The sequence below is a fragment of the Rattus norvegicus genome, chromosome X (genome assembly GCF_021556685.1).
Source record: "Rattus norvegicus strain SHRSP/BbbUtx chromosome X, alternate assembly SHRSP_T2T, whole genome shotgun sequence".
In the NCBI taxonomy this organism is placed as follows: Eukaryota; Metazoa; Chordata; class Mammalia; order Rodentia; family Muridae; genus Rattus; species Rattus norvegicus.
This window is the reverse complement of record NC_141554.1, coordinates 51,661,275-51,678,438: the sequence shown is the minus strand read 5'-3', so window position 1 is coordinate 51,678,438 and position 17,164 is coordinate 51,661,275. Positions and strand designations below refer to the sequence as shown.

Here is a 17,164-nt window from a genome sequence, read left to right as displayed (position 1 = left end):
TGAAAGAATTCAGTACTTGTTGACCTCTGAGAAACTATGGAAATGTTGGTGAAGTGTTTATCACCTTCTTTATATCCTTAATACTGATTATATCATTTGAACTGCTTAACTTAAGTGAAAACAAAGTAGAATTTTTACAACTCCCATTTTTGTTTTCTCTCTATGATATGAGATTTTCTGACTGTAAAGTTAGAATAAGAAAAATAACTACAAAATCAATTCAACAAAGAATATTTTGTCTATATTAGACCATACATGCAATTGTCAGTATTCCCCCACATGTAAAGAATATTTGGAATTGGTTGACATGACAGTGAAGAATCTGTTGGCAAAGGAAGTTGTTGTCAATACAAATATTTTTCATTGGCCAAAGTGCTAAGACTAAATGATTACTGAATGTTCATCTTTAAACTGAACATTTATACACGTGCTCCAAAGTTCAAGGAATATTAAGAGATAATGTAAAGAACTATTGAGGAATGGTGTACAAATGATAAAGGAGTGTTGTGAAACATTGACTTCTAGATGTGACATGGCTGATACACCCATGATCTCAGAGCGACAATGGCTACCACAGAAGACCTGCATAAAGCAGGAACAGAAACATACCCCAAAGAAGGGAACTGAGATTGCATATTAACAGAAAGAAAGCAAATATTTAAAGAGGAAGATATTACAATTCATCCTCTATAAACATTTCAATCATCAATAGCACAGTTCAGAATTATATATGTTCTTTAATATTAGTGAAGTAAAGCCTCCCAATTCAAAAATACAATAATTACCAGCCCTTTGGCAAACATGTACACTTTAACAAAACACTATATATTGGGAAATGTTAATAAATAGAATATAATCTAAATTCCTGGAATTTTAGAAGTATTCAGAAGATGAATAACAAACTGCAGAAAAGTGAAAGTGAAATTTCTGGGTGTAAAAAGTATGTACGTATTTTTTAAAAATGTGGCAAGGAATTTAACAATAATGATGAAAATAAATACTAGTAATAGCCAACTTGAAAATACAAAAATGATGCATAAAATATCCTTGAATTTTATAAAAGGAGTAAAACTATAGAATCAAAACACACATGGTATGCACTCACTGATAAGTGTATATTAGGCCAAAAGCTCAAATTCCCCAAGATACAATCCACAGACCACATGATGCTCAAGAAGAATGATCAAAGGGCAGATGCTTTACTCCTTAAAGGGGGGGGGACAAAAATATTCATAAGAGGGGACATGGAGGCAGAGTTTGGAGCAGCCATTCAGAGCCTGCCTCACATGTGCTCCCTAGGTATACTGTCACCAAGACTAGATAAGATTGATGAAGCTTAGAAGGGCATGCTGACAGGAACTGGATATAGACGTCTCCTGAGAGACACAGCCAGAGCATGTCTAATACAGAGGTCAATGCTAACAGCAAATCACTGAACTGAGAACAGGGACCCAGTTGGAGGATTTAGAGAAAGGATTGCAAGAGCTGAAAGGGCTTGCTAGCCCATATGAACAACAATGCCAACCAATCAGAACTCTCAGGGACTAAGCCACTACCCAAAGAATATACATGAACTGACCTGGGCTCCAACCGCAGATGTAGCAGAGGAAGGCCTTGTTGGGCACCAGTGGAAAGAGAAGTCCTTGGTCCTGCCAAGGTTGGACCCTCAGTGTACAGGAATGTCAGGGGGAGGGCAGGAAGGGGACATGGATGGGGAGGGGAACAGCCTTATAGAAGAAGGGGAGGGGAATATGATAGGGGGCTTATGTCCGGGAAACCGGGAAAGGAAATAACATTTGAAATGTAAATTTTAAAAAAATCCAAAAATGAAGAAAGAAAGAAAGAAAGAAAGAAAGAAAGAAAGAAAGAAAGAAAGAAAGAAAGAAGGAAGGAAGGAAGGAAGGAAGGAAGGAAGGAAGGAAGGAAGGAAGAAAGAAAGAAAGAAAGAAAGAAAGAAAGAAAGAAAGAAAGAAAGAGAGAGAAAGAAAGAAAGAAAGATCCTGTGCCCTCTTCTGGCTTGCAGACATACATGTAAGCAGAACATAATAAATAAATCTTTAAAACAAACAAACAAAAAAAGATATACAGACAATTGCAAGCATGGTAAGTAGGTATTTGAAATGCAAGTAAACACAACTGTCTTTTCAAATGCTTATCATCTCTCTCTAGGGAAAATTTTGATATCCTTTATTTTAGCTCTTGAAATACGTAACACATAATCATTACCTGTAATCATCTTACTATAAAACAGGAAATGAGAATTAACTTCTCCTTCTTCTTCCTCTTCCTCCTCCTCCTTCTACTCTTCTTCTTCTCCTTAATTAAAACTTAGTATTGTGAATCCCCTATCAAGTGTTCTGACCTGCTTTTACACCTAGCTTTCCATAACCATCACTCTACTCTCATTTTCTATGAGATCAAATGTTATACTTTCCAAATATGAGTAAAAGCATTCATCATTTGTTTTTCGTGTCTAACTTATACTTGATATAATGATTTAATTCTAGATTTTTTTGTTGCCAATAACAGGATTTTGCCCTTTATTATGAGCAAATAGTATTCTATTATGTATATCATACCACACTTTGAATAGCTAGACTTATTTCATTTCTTATATATTGTGAATAATGCTGCAATAAGTGTGACAGCCAAATGTCTTTTTAACATACTGATTTAGTTTTTAAAAAATTCACTTAACACTTAACTTCATATTCAATAGATGTAAGTATAAATTTGGCAGTGCACACTCTGTATGTAAACTATTTTATGGAAAACTATTTTATAAAAAATATTTTAAATATTTTTATTTCACAGAAAAATCAGACATAGTCCTTTATATTATATATTTATATTGTTATATATTATATACTATATTATATATTTAACTTCCCCTGGTAAATAAATATGCCATTTATATAAAGCGCAGAATCACTGAGAAAAGAAGAAAAATGAACCTCTCAATACAAAACCTGTTTCTACTGCCAGAAGAATTATATAGATATGGACTTTATTGTCAAAGTGTTGAGATTGTGTGTTGTGACTTAGCTGGTGGTTTCCTCGGAAATAAAGGGATTTCTCTTGTCTTGCCAGATGTGAACAATTCCATGATCTATGTAGCTTTTATAAAAGACTACGTTTCAAGACAGATAAGAGATATACTAAAAATTCTAGAATAGAATCGCTAGAGAATGACAATATATGGGAGAATAGTCTATAAAAAAAATCTGCCTATACTGAGAGAACAAAAAGACCACATTCAGGCTCAGAGCTGAAAAAAGACATTAAAATTTTAACCTTTCAATTTCAGCTAATCTTTAATCTCCTCTGAAATACAAGTGAAGGATAAGTTAGAGCTACAGATAGCTAGACTAATTATTGAGGGCATATTCAACATACAGGAAGCTCATCTTCAAAGATTAAGAGCATATTATTTTTCAATTTTTTCTTTTCATGGTTCAAAGCATTTCTAAAAAGCTATCAGAACAATTGCTGAACACTAATAGAATGGATAACAGCCTTCAGAGGCTACATAAGAGAAAATGCATATTTTAAAAGAAAGTTTAAGATCACTTATAAAATAGAATCTGCAAAATATACAAAAACTATAACAGTCTATATTACCTTTCTTATTGTGACAAAATAACTAATAAAATGACTTAAAGAGAATGGGTTTTTATTATTTGATGGTCTGATGATACAATACATCCTTTGGACACTATAAGAGAGAGAGGGGTATTCTAGTAGTAATGGAGAGAAACCGAAACTGTTCTGCTGTTTCACTAGTCACATTCTGATTTTTTTTTTAGTCTTGAAACCCAGCCTGTGGCTGATTGCTGCCCACATTATGCATAAATATCCCTTCAGTTAAACCTTTCAGATATACTTTCAAAGTTGGTTTTGTTTGCATGTTTGTTTTGTTTGTTTTTGTTTTCCTACATGATTTCAACTCTAACCAAACTGAAAGTGTGGATTAACAAAAATGGTTATTTTGTGATATTCAAAATAGTTTTGAAAAGGTAACGTTCTCAGGAAAAAAATTGCTTGGAAATATTCCCGCAGATGTTCAAACATTGGACAAATCTGAACAGTACTAAAGTACCTGTTCTACATAACTTTAATAAACTAAAAATATATAGAAAAGTAATTAATGAAAATCAGGAAAAAGATTTAACTCCAAATAGAAAATATCCATAAATAACAATAACAAAGACTACAAAATGTGTGTTTGAAAAGAATACAAAGTATGGTGGTCTGAATGAGGATGGCCCCAATGGGCTTGCATATTTGAATACTTAGTCAACAGTTGGTGAAATTATTTGAGAAGCATTCTATAGTGTGGGCTGAGGGAGGAGAAGGTGTGCCACTGGAAATGGGCTTTAAAATTTCAAAAGTCCATGCCATTTCTAGTTGTTTCTTTATCTCGCTCTTGTGCTTATGATCAAATGTAAGCTCTTAGCTACTCTTCCAGTGCCATAATACCTGCCTATTATCGTGCCTCCTTCTGTGATCATGAACACACCTTCTAAAATTGTAAGTCACCCCTTAAATTACTGGTTTTATAAGTTGTTTTTGGTCATTGTGTCCCTTTGTTGCAATAGAAAGGTAACTGAGACACTGAGACAAAATTTAAATAAATAAATAAAGGGTGTCTAGTCTCAACTAGAAAAAGCAACCACAAAGTCCAATATCTTTCTACTGAGATTATTGAATGAGACAAAGAAAACATATGATGGAACAAAATATATTAATCTCTAAATATCTTAAAATATCATTAAGTTCATGTTCACATAATAGTTCAACAAGAAGAGAATAAATAGAAGCCCAAGGATTTTTAATGTTTTGGAAAATTTTGTCCTGATAATCATCTTCCCATTTTACTAGTATCTTTTAATTTATTTCCACTTTCCCAGTTTAATAAGTCTAAAATTTTTGATGAACAATAGAGCAAATACAATGCACCTATGAAGATTATACTTCAATTTTAAGGCCTGTGATTTCTATTTCTAGGCTGTCATATGACAATGTGTCTAAGGTAATCTTTTATTACAACAAGTCCATACGACAAACCAGATAATTTCTAAAATATGGAAATGTATTTCTCATGTTTCCTATGTTAAAGAGAAACAGAAAAACAAAAAGAGAGCCTCATTTGTCTCTAATCCTAGAAGAAATGTATTTAGTCTTCTGTCCTAGAATATGATGCTAACTATAGTCACCTTTCATATTGCCTTTAATGTGTTCCTATTTGTTAATTAATTTCTACCATGAAGAGATCTGAGTTTGTCAAAAAGTCTTTTCAGCATGCATTAAGATCAGCATGCATCCTTTTTGTTGAAATATCAATTTTATCATTGCATTTTAGTGCTGAGTCATTTTGTTGTAGCAAGTTTGTGTGTGTGTGTGTGTGTGTGTGTGTGTGTGTGTGTGTGTGTGTATGCATGCAGGTGCATGCTTGTGTAGATAAAAGTGTGCATGTAAATATCAAACTCTGGTGTCATTTTTTGAGAGCCATCCAAATTCTTAAGGCAAAGACTTTCACTGCTCTGGAGCTTGCTTAGTAGGACAATCTGTCCAGGAGGCCTCAGGAACTCACCTGTCTCTGCCTCCTCTAAGCAAGTATTACAGTTGTATATAACCATACCCTGTATTTTACTTGTGCTATGGAATTTTGACCCAGGGTGAATGCTTATGCAGTGAGCATTTTACAAAGTCATATTCCAAATCTGAGTACAGTTTTATTTTTAAGTATATATTATCAAATTCGATTTATTTTTATTGTGTGAGGGTAGTTCCATTTATATTTATCTAACCTATCCATTTAAAATTGTAACTTTAATAACGTTTGCAGTTTAGTATGAGGGCAATATTATTGCATAGAATTGAGTTTTAAATTATTCCCACAATTTTTATATTTTTGAAGATTTTTAAATGAGTACTTGTGTAAATTCTTTATGCATTTGTTAGTTTCACTAGTGAAACCATGTTGCCGATTTTTAATTAATAAAGCTTGGGTTACCAATTAAATCCATTTAATACTTATATGACTTTTCAGCTATTTGTATCTAATTATAATTCTGTTTTGGAAGGTGATATGTATCTTAAAATTTTTGATCTTCAGTCTTTCCCAAATTCCTCTGTTTGGTCCTCTTGCTCAGTCTGATAGTTGGCTGCAAGAATTCACATCTATTTTGGTTAGCATCTGGGAGAGCCTCTCAGGATACAGCTATATCAGGCTCCTGTCAACAAGCACTGTTTTTCATCTGCAATAGTGTCTGGGTGTGGTGGCTGCATATGGGATGGATCTCTAGGTAGAGAAATCTCTGAATGGCCTTTCCTTCAGTCTCTGATCCACTCTTCGTTCCTATATTAGACAGGAGCAATTCTGAGTTAAACATTTTGACATGGGTGGGTGGCCCCATCGCTCAACCAACCAGGGGCCTTGCCTAACCTCTGGATATAGTCTCTTTCCCTTTGTTGGGTATTTAAGCTAATGTCCTTCCTGTTGTGTCCTGGGAGCCTCTTGCTTTCCTAGAATGCTGGGACTATCTAGTGGCTACCCCCAGTTCCCCACCCCAATGCAACACACCTCTGTTCAATTTCCTGACACTCTGTACTTCCCTACCCTAAACTCCTTTATCCTCCCACACCTGATCCTGCCCAACCCCGTTTTCTCTCCCTCTCCTCTCTCCCTCCTAGATAATTATCTCTCTCTACCTCCATGATTATTTTGTTTCCCCTTCTAAGTAGGAATGAAGCATCAATACTTTGGTCTCCCTTCTTCTTGAGCCTCATATGGTTTGTAAGTTATATCGTAGGTATTCCAAACTTTTTCCTAATATCCACTTACTAGTGAGTACATACCATGTATGTTCTTTTGTGACTGTGTTACTTCAGTCAAGATAATAATTTCTAGTTCAACCCATAAGGAAGAGGAGGGGGGAGGGGGATGTTTGCCCGGAAACCGGGAAAGGGAATAACACTCGAAATGTATATAAGAAATACTCAAGTTAATTAAAAAAAGTAATTTCTAGTTCATTCTATTTGCCTATGAATTTCATGAAGGCATTGTTTTTGATAGTTGAGTAATATTCCATTGTGTAAATGTATCACATTTTCTGTATCCATTCCTTCCTGGAGGGACTTCTGGGTTCTTTCCAGCTTCTGACTATTATAAATAAGGCTTCTATGAACATAGTGGAGCATGTGTCCTTGTTATATGTTGGAGTATGTGTCCAGGAGTGGTATAGCTGTGTCCTCAGGTAGAATTATTTCTAATTTTCTAGGAAACGTCTAGGTTTATTTCCAGAATGGTTTTACTATCTTGCAGTCCCACCAGCAATGGATGAGTGTTCTTCTCTCTCCACCATCCTTGCCAGCATCTGTTGTCACCTGAGTTTTTGATCTTAGCCATTCTGATTGGACTAAGGGAGCTGAAGGAGATTACAACCCCATAGGAATAGCAAGAATAAACTGACTGGAGCCCCCAGAACTCTCAGGGACTAAATCACCAACCAGAGTGTATACATGGAGGGACCCATGACTCCATCTGCATATGTAGCAGACTATGGCCTTTTTGTTCATCAATGGGAAGGGAGGCCCTTTGTTCTATGGAGGCTCCAGGCAGCAGCATTGGGGAATGCTTGAGTGATGAGGCAGGAGTGTGTGGATGGGTGTGGAAGCATCCTCATAGAGGCAGATAAATGATGGATGGGATGGCATGTTTGTAAAGAGAAAATGAGGAAGGGGGACAGCATTTGAAATGTAAATAAATAAAATAAAAAAATAAAAATATTTTTGATCTATTTGATCTGTTTAAATAATTTAAGGTTCAATTTAAGGTTTTAAATTTATAACTTTTACCTAGTGCTCAATTTACCACAGCTTACTTTTTTCTGTGTATTATGCTTACTGAAGGGTTCTAGGAGGCCCAAGTAAGCCACATATAGTGCTGGCAGGACTGGCCCTGCCTCCCTTTCTAAACTAAACCTTTATATTCCTAAAACTATCTACCCTATTTTCTGTCTCAAAATTAACCTCTGCAAATCTATTTGCTTCTGTTTCTGCCTGGTTCTCATTCAGCCAAGAACCTTGCTTTATAAAGAATCCCTTTGTGTTTGATTTATATTTGGAAATCAATGTTTGGATATTGTCTTTACCTAATCAGTGGTCCAAAGAGGAACACCTCCCAGTACACAGGTCTCTTTGCTTATTTTTGTTTGTCTAAAGGATGCTGTCAACTTTTCTCATATTTGCATATTTTCTGCCTTCATTCTGCTCTTAGTTCCAATAATTTTTGATCAACAATTTGGTCGATGATATTATCTTTGATTATCTTTACTTCCTTTCAGAACCTAAATCTTACTTCATTACCTTCTGGCAGAAATTCTCCTGTCATAATCTCACTGTATATATGTGTATACATATTGCTTTTTTCTTAGTATTTTGCTTTTGACATTTTACACTTGGTAGTATATCTGGATATAGGTCTGTCCGAGATTACTTTAGTTAAAATTTATTGAGAATTTTGTCTTTGTGTAGATATTAGTTCTTAAAATTTACAACATTTTCAGCTGTAATTTTTTTCAAAAAGTTCTATATTTTCTCTGTCTCAGATATCTTTAAGATAGAATTTTTTCTTTTTTAAGGTGCCCTAATATGTCCCTCAGGCTCCATTCAGTTTTCATCATCATATTTAATATGTGTTCACTAGATTAAATGATTTCAAATGATCTATCATCAATTCAATGATTGTCTATTTTGTCTATTTGAATCTGCTATGGAATGCTTCCAGTATATTTCTTAGTTTCTGTTACATTTTTCAGTTCTTGGATTTCTATTTTAAAAACATATATTTTCTTTGTATTATATTTACTCAAAAATTATTTTGCTGGTGGAATTTATTTATTTGCATTCAGTTTAGGTTTTTATATATTTGCATACGTTTAATAAAGGCATTTTCTCATTAATGTCTAGTAAGTCACAGGCCTATTGGAGACCTATTTTGTTTTTTTAAATATACCACTTTTCTCTCTTTCTTTGTACACCTTAGATAATTTGTTGAAAATTCAGTGTTTGGAAAAACAAGTACTTGTTCCAGGTTTTGTACACAAAGCTTATGCAGGTTTATTCAGATGAATACATTTATTAATCAGTCTACTGTGAAGGGTATAGATATTCTCACATATTTTCAAAGGATGTATCGTCACAGGGTTCCTTCATATTTTTCTTCATGTTCTCAATACACAATATACTAGCCTCAACTTTATCTCTTCTAACTCTTTCTAGCAATATAGATTTCTATTATATTCTTCTGCCTGAAAATTTTTATCCTCCAGTTCTCACAGTTTGCATTCCCATGCAGTAGGGAAGAATCTTGAAGCTCAGCAATGTCATCTGCTACTTCTAATCTGTCATCCAAAATTTGTTTCTTTTCTTGTTCACATGGTATTCTAAGTTATAGGAAGCAGAAAACATTCCCTTTGGGAGGCTTCAGATAAACCTGAATGTCGCAAACAAGCTAACAAGCTAAGCTCTTTTCTTTCATCCCACAGGTAATATCAAGAATTGTGTACCTTCCTCCTAACTGCACAGAGCTGCCTCCGGATTAGATGGGCAAGAGAAAGCTAAAGTGTTTCAAAATTTTCTCCAGTTGAACACATTTTTGGGGTAAGGAATTCAAATGTTTGTTGCAGTATTAAAACCTTAGCACTCCTTCAATGTATAAACATAGAACTTTAAGATGTATGCTTTAAATTGTAAACTGCCATTTGATCACGTTTACTCTTTATTCTCGCTTGTTTCTAAATTTCTGTATTTTGATCATTGGGAATATGGAGTTTCTGACCAAGGATAAACCTAATATAAATTGTGCAATTCATCAGAGTTACTATCACTAATTCCTGTGATATATAAAATAGAGCACAACCTTATTTCTTGAATGTTTAGGAGTTTATTTTTACTCCAGTAAATTAATTATAACCATGCCTTAAATTTTAATAAGTTAGCAATAGTAGAATAGTTGACATTTTTTTTTTCATTTTCCAGGTCATGGCATTTCTCCATATGTTTAAGATATTTGAATCATTAAATATATTAGCAGTGATAGGTTATTTCTCTGCCAGTGAAATGAACCAATTCAAGCTATTTTAGATTATATTAAACACAGGTTCATAGGGAAGGTGAGAGTTCCCTGGCCCCAATGACTGAGGCCATACGAAGGGAGAAGGGGGGGCAGGAAGAGAGAAAGAGGATTCTCAGAGAAAAGGAGAAGAATAAAAGGAAGAGGAGGGAGAGGGAGGAAGAGAAGGAAAGGTAAAGAGGCAGGTAGACAGATTGACAGAGAGAGAAAGAGAGAGAGAGAGAGAGAGAGAGAGAGAGAGAGAGAGAGAGAGAGAGAGAGAGATTGAACTCTCTGGATTATATAAAGAAGAGCATTTGGAGGAAGGGCAGCCCAGGCCCTGAGCTGGAAAGGTCAAGGTTGGGAATGGGGTAGGTTAGAGACTTGGGGATTCTGGGAGAACCTGTAGGCCATGTAAGCTTTTAATATGTAAAATATGCACCTAAGCCCCTTGTCTCAAGATAATATACCAAACAATCACGTGGTATATTAATTACTTTTATATGGCTGTGATAAACATCATGGCTAAACGCATGGATAAGTAATTATTTATTTCAGTTTATAATCTCAGGCCACAGTCTAACAATGAGGAAAATCATTATAGAAACAATCAGGGTATGAATCTGGAAGCAAGAATAGAAGCAGAGGCCATAGATGAGTACCTTTTACTGGCTTGCTTCCCCTCACTTGTTCAGCCAATTTTCTCATTGTATCCAGTACTAGTCCACTGTAGCTGGGATCTGTCACATCAGTAAATAAAGAAATGTTGCACAAACATCTTTACTGGACAGTCTAATGTAGACATTTACTCAACTGAGGTTTCTTCTTCCAAAATTACCCTGGCTTGTATCATGCTGAGAAAAACCCAACCAATACACATAAATGACTTGTTTTATAACAATCACCACAATGGTGTTAGTTATAGGGCTTGAAATTAGGCAAAAGAAAGGGAAACATCCTGCTATTATTTTCAAGAAATTAACATTCTCTTTGGGTTCTTATTACATGACGCATTAGCTACAAACATCCAATAAGAACAGCTGCATTAATTATAATTCAACTTACAGAGTTTCCTGATTAAGTTCTTTTTTAGAATTTAAATACTTAGTTTTCTCATAATTTCAAGATTAATAACCTATCAATTTGAAAACTACTTGCTCTTTTTCTCAAGCAAAATGTTAAACTTAACATAGATTCTAAGTGTGTTAGTTTTTACATGTAATTAAACTTTAAAATTCATTAATTTTTTTTGATATAGTTTCCAGCATTCAATTTGTCTGAACAGATAAATAATGGAAGCACTGAACATTCTTTGTAATTTATCTTCAATCTGCATTATCATTGTTGTGCTTAGCTTGAATTGTCACAATTAAATTATTTTTCATTAAAATGTCCAAAGAAATACATGTCTAAACAAATTTATTGCCTATCTATGTGGAAGTTTTAGAAATTATTTTTACCTCATCCATCTTTCATACTGCCTACCACGTATGTTTGTTTGTTCATTTTTATGACTCATGTCAATGATAGATTCTGGCATATTGTGTGTGTGTGTGTGTGTGTGTGTGTGTGTGTGTGTGTGTGTGTGTGACGCACATGAGCTTACAAACATTAGTTGAATGACTAAAAACAATGGCTGAATGAGTAAATGAATAAATAGATATATTTCAGCATTTTCACATTATATTTAGAACTTTATGGCTTAAGTTTGATCTTTGATATGCAATCTAAAAATAAATTACAGTTCCATAGTATGTTTTTTGTAACTTTTACATAAAGTATTTCTAGTGTTTCTAATGATTCTTGAACTGAGTTCCTGCTTGTATTGTCTTACTTCAGCTTTACCATATTACCTTGTGGTACTATGTATCCTTTCCAATATTCTTAATTGTTATTTCTACATAATTCCATTTCTAATGATAGCACATAAATAATTTAAGGCACTGGCCAAATACAACTATACTCCCTAAATAAGAACAATTTAATGACTTTTTTCCAAATAAAAGGTGTAGTTAATTTTTTTAAGGAAAAACTCTGATCAATTTTACTTACAGACCATTTTTATAGGATCTTCAGTCCTGCAGTAGAAAGAACATATAAGTGCTTCCTGTAAATGTATCTAATCTAATGAGTAATTAATAGAAAGTACTAAATAATATTGTGTTTTCCATGTCTGTTGTCTGCATTTTTTACCTAACTCTACAGTAAATAAAAGTATTATCAATGATCTTAAGGTATGAAACAATAAATTTTCTCTGTTTAAGTAAATATTGTCCACTGCATTGAAGAATTCAGTAACATGCATTCTGTTCCGTTTATGCATATTCTAAACTGAAATAGGTTAAATCTTTGAAAACAGTCAATAAAATTCTCACCTATTTTTGCAATGTATTCTGTGCAATGATAGAAGTCATCATATTATACAAAACACTTTGCAAAAATGGAAATGTTATCAGAAAATATAAGCTTTAAAAAGCAGGATTTTTTCACACACAGCTTTGCTATTTGAGTCTATCTTTCCTTTGTTTCTCTTATTTATTTTGATATTTTATTTTGAAAAAAACACCATTCTCTGAATGCTAACACTTTTTAAAAAATCTTATTACAACAAAGATGTTATAAACATCTCCTTAACTGTAAGATAATATACAATAATAAATAATGGAAAATTCACTATTGCTAATATATGTTAATATTCAATATAAAATGATAAATATATTTATTCTATGGTCTAATTCCCAAAGAATAAGTTCTCCAAAATGTTAAAAAACAAAGTGGAAAAATTAATCAGAGAACTTTCATGTCAATGACAGGGATAATTGAGTTCATTACTATGAGAAATATTTAACCATTCAAATGCTAAAGATATATTACTTGATTTCATAGAACTGAATATCACATATCAAGAAAAGTCCTTCATTGCTTTAAATTGTTTTACAACAAATTGAGAAGTTATGTATGATATATATATATGATATTTCATAATATTAATTAACTATATTATTACATAGTAGACATATATAGTATGAAGGATAGAATACCTTATAAAGTTTATGTGTACTTATATAATAATTTTATATTAGGAACTAATGTAATTAACATTAATTCATAATATTGAGGAGAGATACAATATTCTTTTTATTTTTATGGGGTGTTTGTTATTGTTGTTGTTTGGATAGTTTGTTTTTCATTTTTCAAGACATGGTTTCTCTCTGTTGTTCGTGTTTTTCTCAAACTTGATCTGTAGAACAGGTGTTGTTGAACTCAGAGATCCATCTGCCTTTGCCTCCCAAGTTTGAAGTTAAAGCTGCCTGCCACTACTTCCCAGAAAGATCCATTATACTTAACTGAATTATAGAGGAAATAGTTACCCTGGAAAGCTGTTAGAATGATGCTATTTTTATTTCATTTTTATTCAAGTAAAAATCTAATTTTAGATTCTAATGTTTCCTTTCATAAAGAACTCCATGTGTACTTTATGATTTTTCATTGATTTATTTCTTTGTGGGAAAGGTAGTTTGGTTGTGGGAACCTCATTAGGGAAAATCATAATAATTACTTCATAAAAATGTGCTGTGTTATTAACAGCTGTCCAGAAATATATTTAAAGATGATGTTCTCTTATATGAACAGATTAAAATTAAGCATTTATAGCAAGAACAAGGAAAGAAAAATGAAGTGTAATATGTAGAATAAGAACTTTGAGAAATTTCATGGTAATTGTTAGTATCACTGAACATATGAGTTAGTACCTATTTAATAATAAACAATTATTTACATGCATAAGCTCAAATAAAATGCTGCAGAAAAAAAGCTTCTTAAACATTTCCCCAAAATATGTTCAATTCCTTATGATTACAGACTATAAAAGTAAAATTCAAGGACACTGGTGAAGTGTAAAATTTCCAACTTATGAACTATTCATGAGTAATGATCCTAAGAAACACATAGTAATAGCCCTTAACCCTTACTATTCCAGAAATAATATTCTCAAAGCAGAGGAGTTTGTGAATAAAGACTATGTATTTACAGGATTTTATGTCTTTTTTGTTGTTATTTAAGATGAGGCTTGGTCCGTAGTAATCTAAAATGATGCATGGGAATATTTCAATCTTGTATCTGTTGAGGCGTCTTTTGTGACCGATTATTTGGTCAATTTTGGAGAAGGTACCATGAGGTGCTGAGAAGAAGGTATATTCTTCTGTATTAGGATGAAATGTTCTATAGATAGCTGTTAAACCATTTGGTTCATAACTTCTGTTAGTTTCACTATGTCTCTGTTTCATTTCTGATTCCATGATTAGTTCATGGCTAAGAGTGGGGTGGTGAAACATCTCACTATTATTGTGTGAGGTGCAATGTGTTCTTTGAGCTTTACTAAGGTTTCTTTTATGAATGTAGGTGCCTTTTCATTTGAACCATAGATATTCAGGATTGAGAGTTCAGATTGAGAGTTATTCTTGGTGGACTTTTCCTTTGATGAATATGAAGTGTCCTTCCTTATGTTTTTTGATAAGTTTTGGTTGAAAGACAATATTATTCAATGTTAGAATGGCTACTCCAGCTTGTTTCTTGGGACCATTTACTTTTAAAATTGTTTTTCAGCCTTTTCTCTGACTCTTTACTCTTATTCGTTCACTCTGAATCTATTTGGAGTAGCCCATCTGTAGGCTTCTTGTATGTTTATGAGTATCCCTTTCTTCATGTTAGGGAAGTTTTTCTCTTTAATTTTGTTCAAGATATTTACTGGCCCAAAAGTTGGGAATCTGCGTTCTCCTCTAGAAATATTCTCCTTATGTCCGAACTATTACACAAAATAGAAACAGAAGGAACACTGCCCAGTTCCTTCTATGAAGCCACAATTATGCTTATACATCAATCACACAAAGACCCAACAAAGACAGAGAACTTCAGACCAAATTCCCTTATAAATATCAATACAAAAATACCCAATCAAATTCTCGCAAAATAAATCCAAAAACATATCAAAATGATCATGATCAAGTAGGCTTCATCTAAGGGATGCAGGGATGGTTCAGTATATGAAAATTCATCAACATAATCAACTATGTAAACAGACTCAAAGAAAAAACACGTGACCTTCTCATTAGATGCTGAGAAAACATTTAACAAAATTCAATACCCCTTCAGGTTAAAAGTCTTGAAAAGATCAGGAATTTAAGGCCCATACCTAAACATAGTAAAAGCAATATACAACAAACCAGTAGTGAACATCAGACTAAATGGAGAGAAACTTGAAGCAATCACACTAAGATCAGGGACTAGACAAGCCTGCCCACTCTTTCCATACCTATTCAATAGAGTACTACAAGTCCTAGGCAGAGCAATCAGCAACAAAAGGAGGTTAAAGGAATACAAAGCATAAAGGAAGAAGTCAAAATATCACTATTTGCAGATGATAAGATAGTATACTTAAGTGATCCAAAAAGTTCCACCAGAGAACTACTAAGCCTGATAAATAACTTTACCAAAGTGGCTGGATGTAAAATTAACTCAAACAAATCTGTAGCCTTCCACTACTAAAAGGATAAACAGGCTGAGAAAGAAATTAGGGAAATGACACCCTTCACAATAGTCACAAATAATATAAAATACCTCAGTGTGACTCTAAGGAAGGAAGTGAAAGATCTATATGACAAGGACTTCAAGACTCTGAAGAAAGAAATCAAACAACAGGATGGAAAGCTCTCCCATGCTAATGGATTGGCATAATTAATATAGTAAAATCAGTTATCTTACCCAAAGCAATATACAGATTCAACACAATCTCCAACAAAATTCTAACTCACTTCTTCATAGAATTAGGAAGAGCAATTTTCAAAATGATTTAGAAGAGCAAAAATCTCAGGATAATGAAAATTAGCCCCAAAAATAAAAGAAGTTCTGAGGGAATAACCATCACTGACCTCAAGCTATATTACAGAGCAATAGTGATAAAACCTGTTTGGTGTTGGTACAGAGACAGACAGGTGGATCATTGGAATAGAATTGAAGACCCAGAAATGAACACACACACACACCTATGGTAACTTGATCTTTGACAAAGGAGATAAAACCATCCAATGGAAAGAAGATAGCATTTTCAGCAAATGGTGCCGGTTCAACTGGGGGACAGCATGTAGAAGAATATAAATTGACCCATTTTTATTGTCCTATATAAAACTTAAGTCCAAGTGGACCAAGGACCTCTACATAAAACCAGATGCACTCAATCTAATAGAAGAAAAAGTGTGGAAGATTCTTGATCATATGGACACTGGGGAAAATTTCCTGAACAAAACACAAATGGCTAATGCTCTAAGAATGGACAAATGGGACCTCATAATACTACAAATCTTCTGTAAGGCAAAGGACACTGTCATTAGGATAAAACTGTAACCAACAGATTGGGAAAAGATCTTTACCAGTCGTAGGTCTGATAGAGGGCTAATATCCAAAATATACAAATAACTCAAGAAGTTAGACTCCAGAGAGCCAAATAACCTTATTAAACAATGGAGAAGAGAGCTAAACAAAGAATTCTCAGCTGAGGAATATTCAATGGCTGAGAAGCACCCAAAGAAATGTTCAATTCCCTTAGTCATCAGGGAAATGCAAACCAAATGAACCCTGAGATTCCTCCTCACATCAATCAGAATGGCTAAGATAATACACTAAGGTAACAACAGATGCTGGCAAGAGGTAGAGAAAGTGGAACACTCCTCCATTGTTGGTGGGATTGCATGTTGGTATAACCACTCTGGAAATCTGTCTGGAGTTTCCTCAAAAAATGTAGCAGAGAACAGCCTTTTGGGGCACCAATGGGAGGAGAAGTCCTTGGTCCTGCCAAGGTTGAATTCCCCAGTGTAAGGGAATGTTAGGGCAGGGAGGTGGGAAGGGGTGGGTGGATAGGTGGGAGAACACCCTCATAGAAGAAAGGGCAGGTGGATGGGATAGGGGGTTTATGGACAGGAAACCAGGAAAGGGGATAACATTTGAAATGTACATAAAAATATTCAATAAAAAAGAAATGTAAAAAAAAAAAGA

General features: G+C 33.8%; 1 protein-coding gene across 19 annotated transcripts in view; it reads left to right on the top strand.

Moving 5' to 3' along the window:
* Mageb16 (MAGE family member B16) overlaps positions 1 to 17,164 on the top strand; it is a 218,310-nt gene that overhangs the window by 53,476 nt on the left and 147,670 nt on the right. For 17 of the 19 annotated variants that reach the window (XM_087599994.1, XM_087600004.1, XM_087600001.1 and 14 more), the window contains one exon: positions 9,552 to 9,666. The gene's annotated coding sequence lies outside the window, so the exon portion shown is untranslated. Of the gene's footprint in view, positions 1 to 9,551; positions 9,776 to 17,164 lie in introns of all 19 variants that reach the window. The other 2 variants (XM_087600003.1, XM_087599989.1) reach the window with 1 other exon arrangement.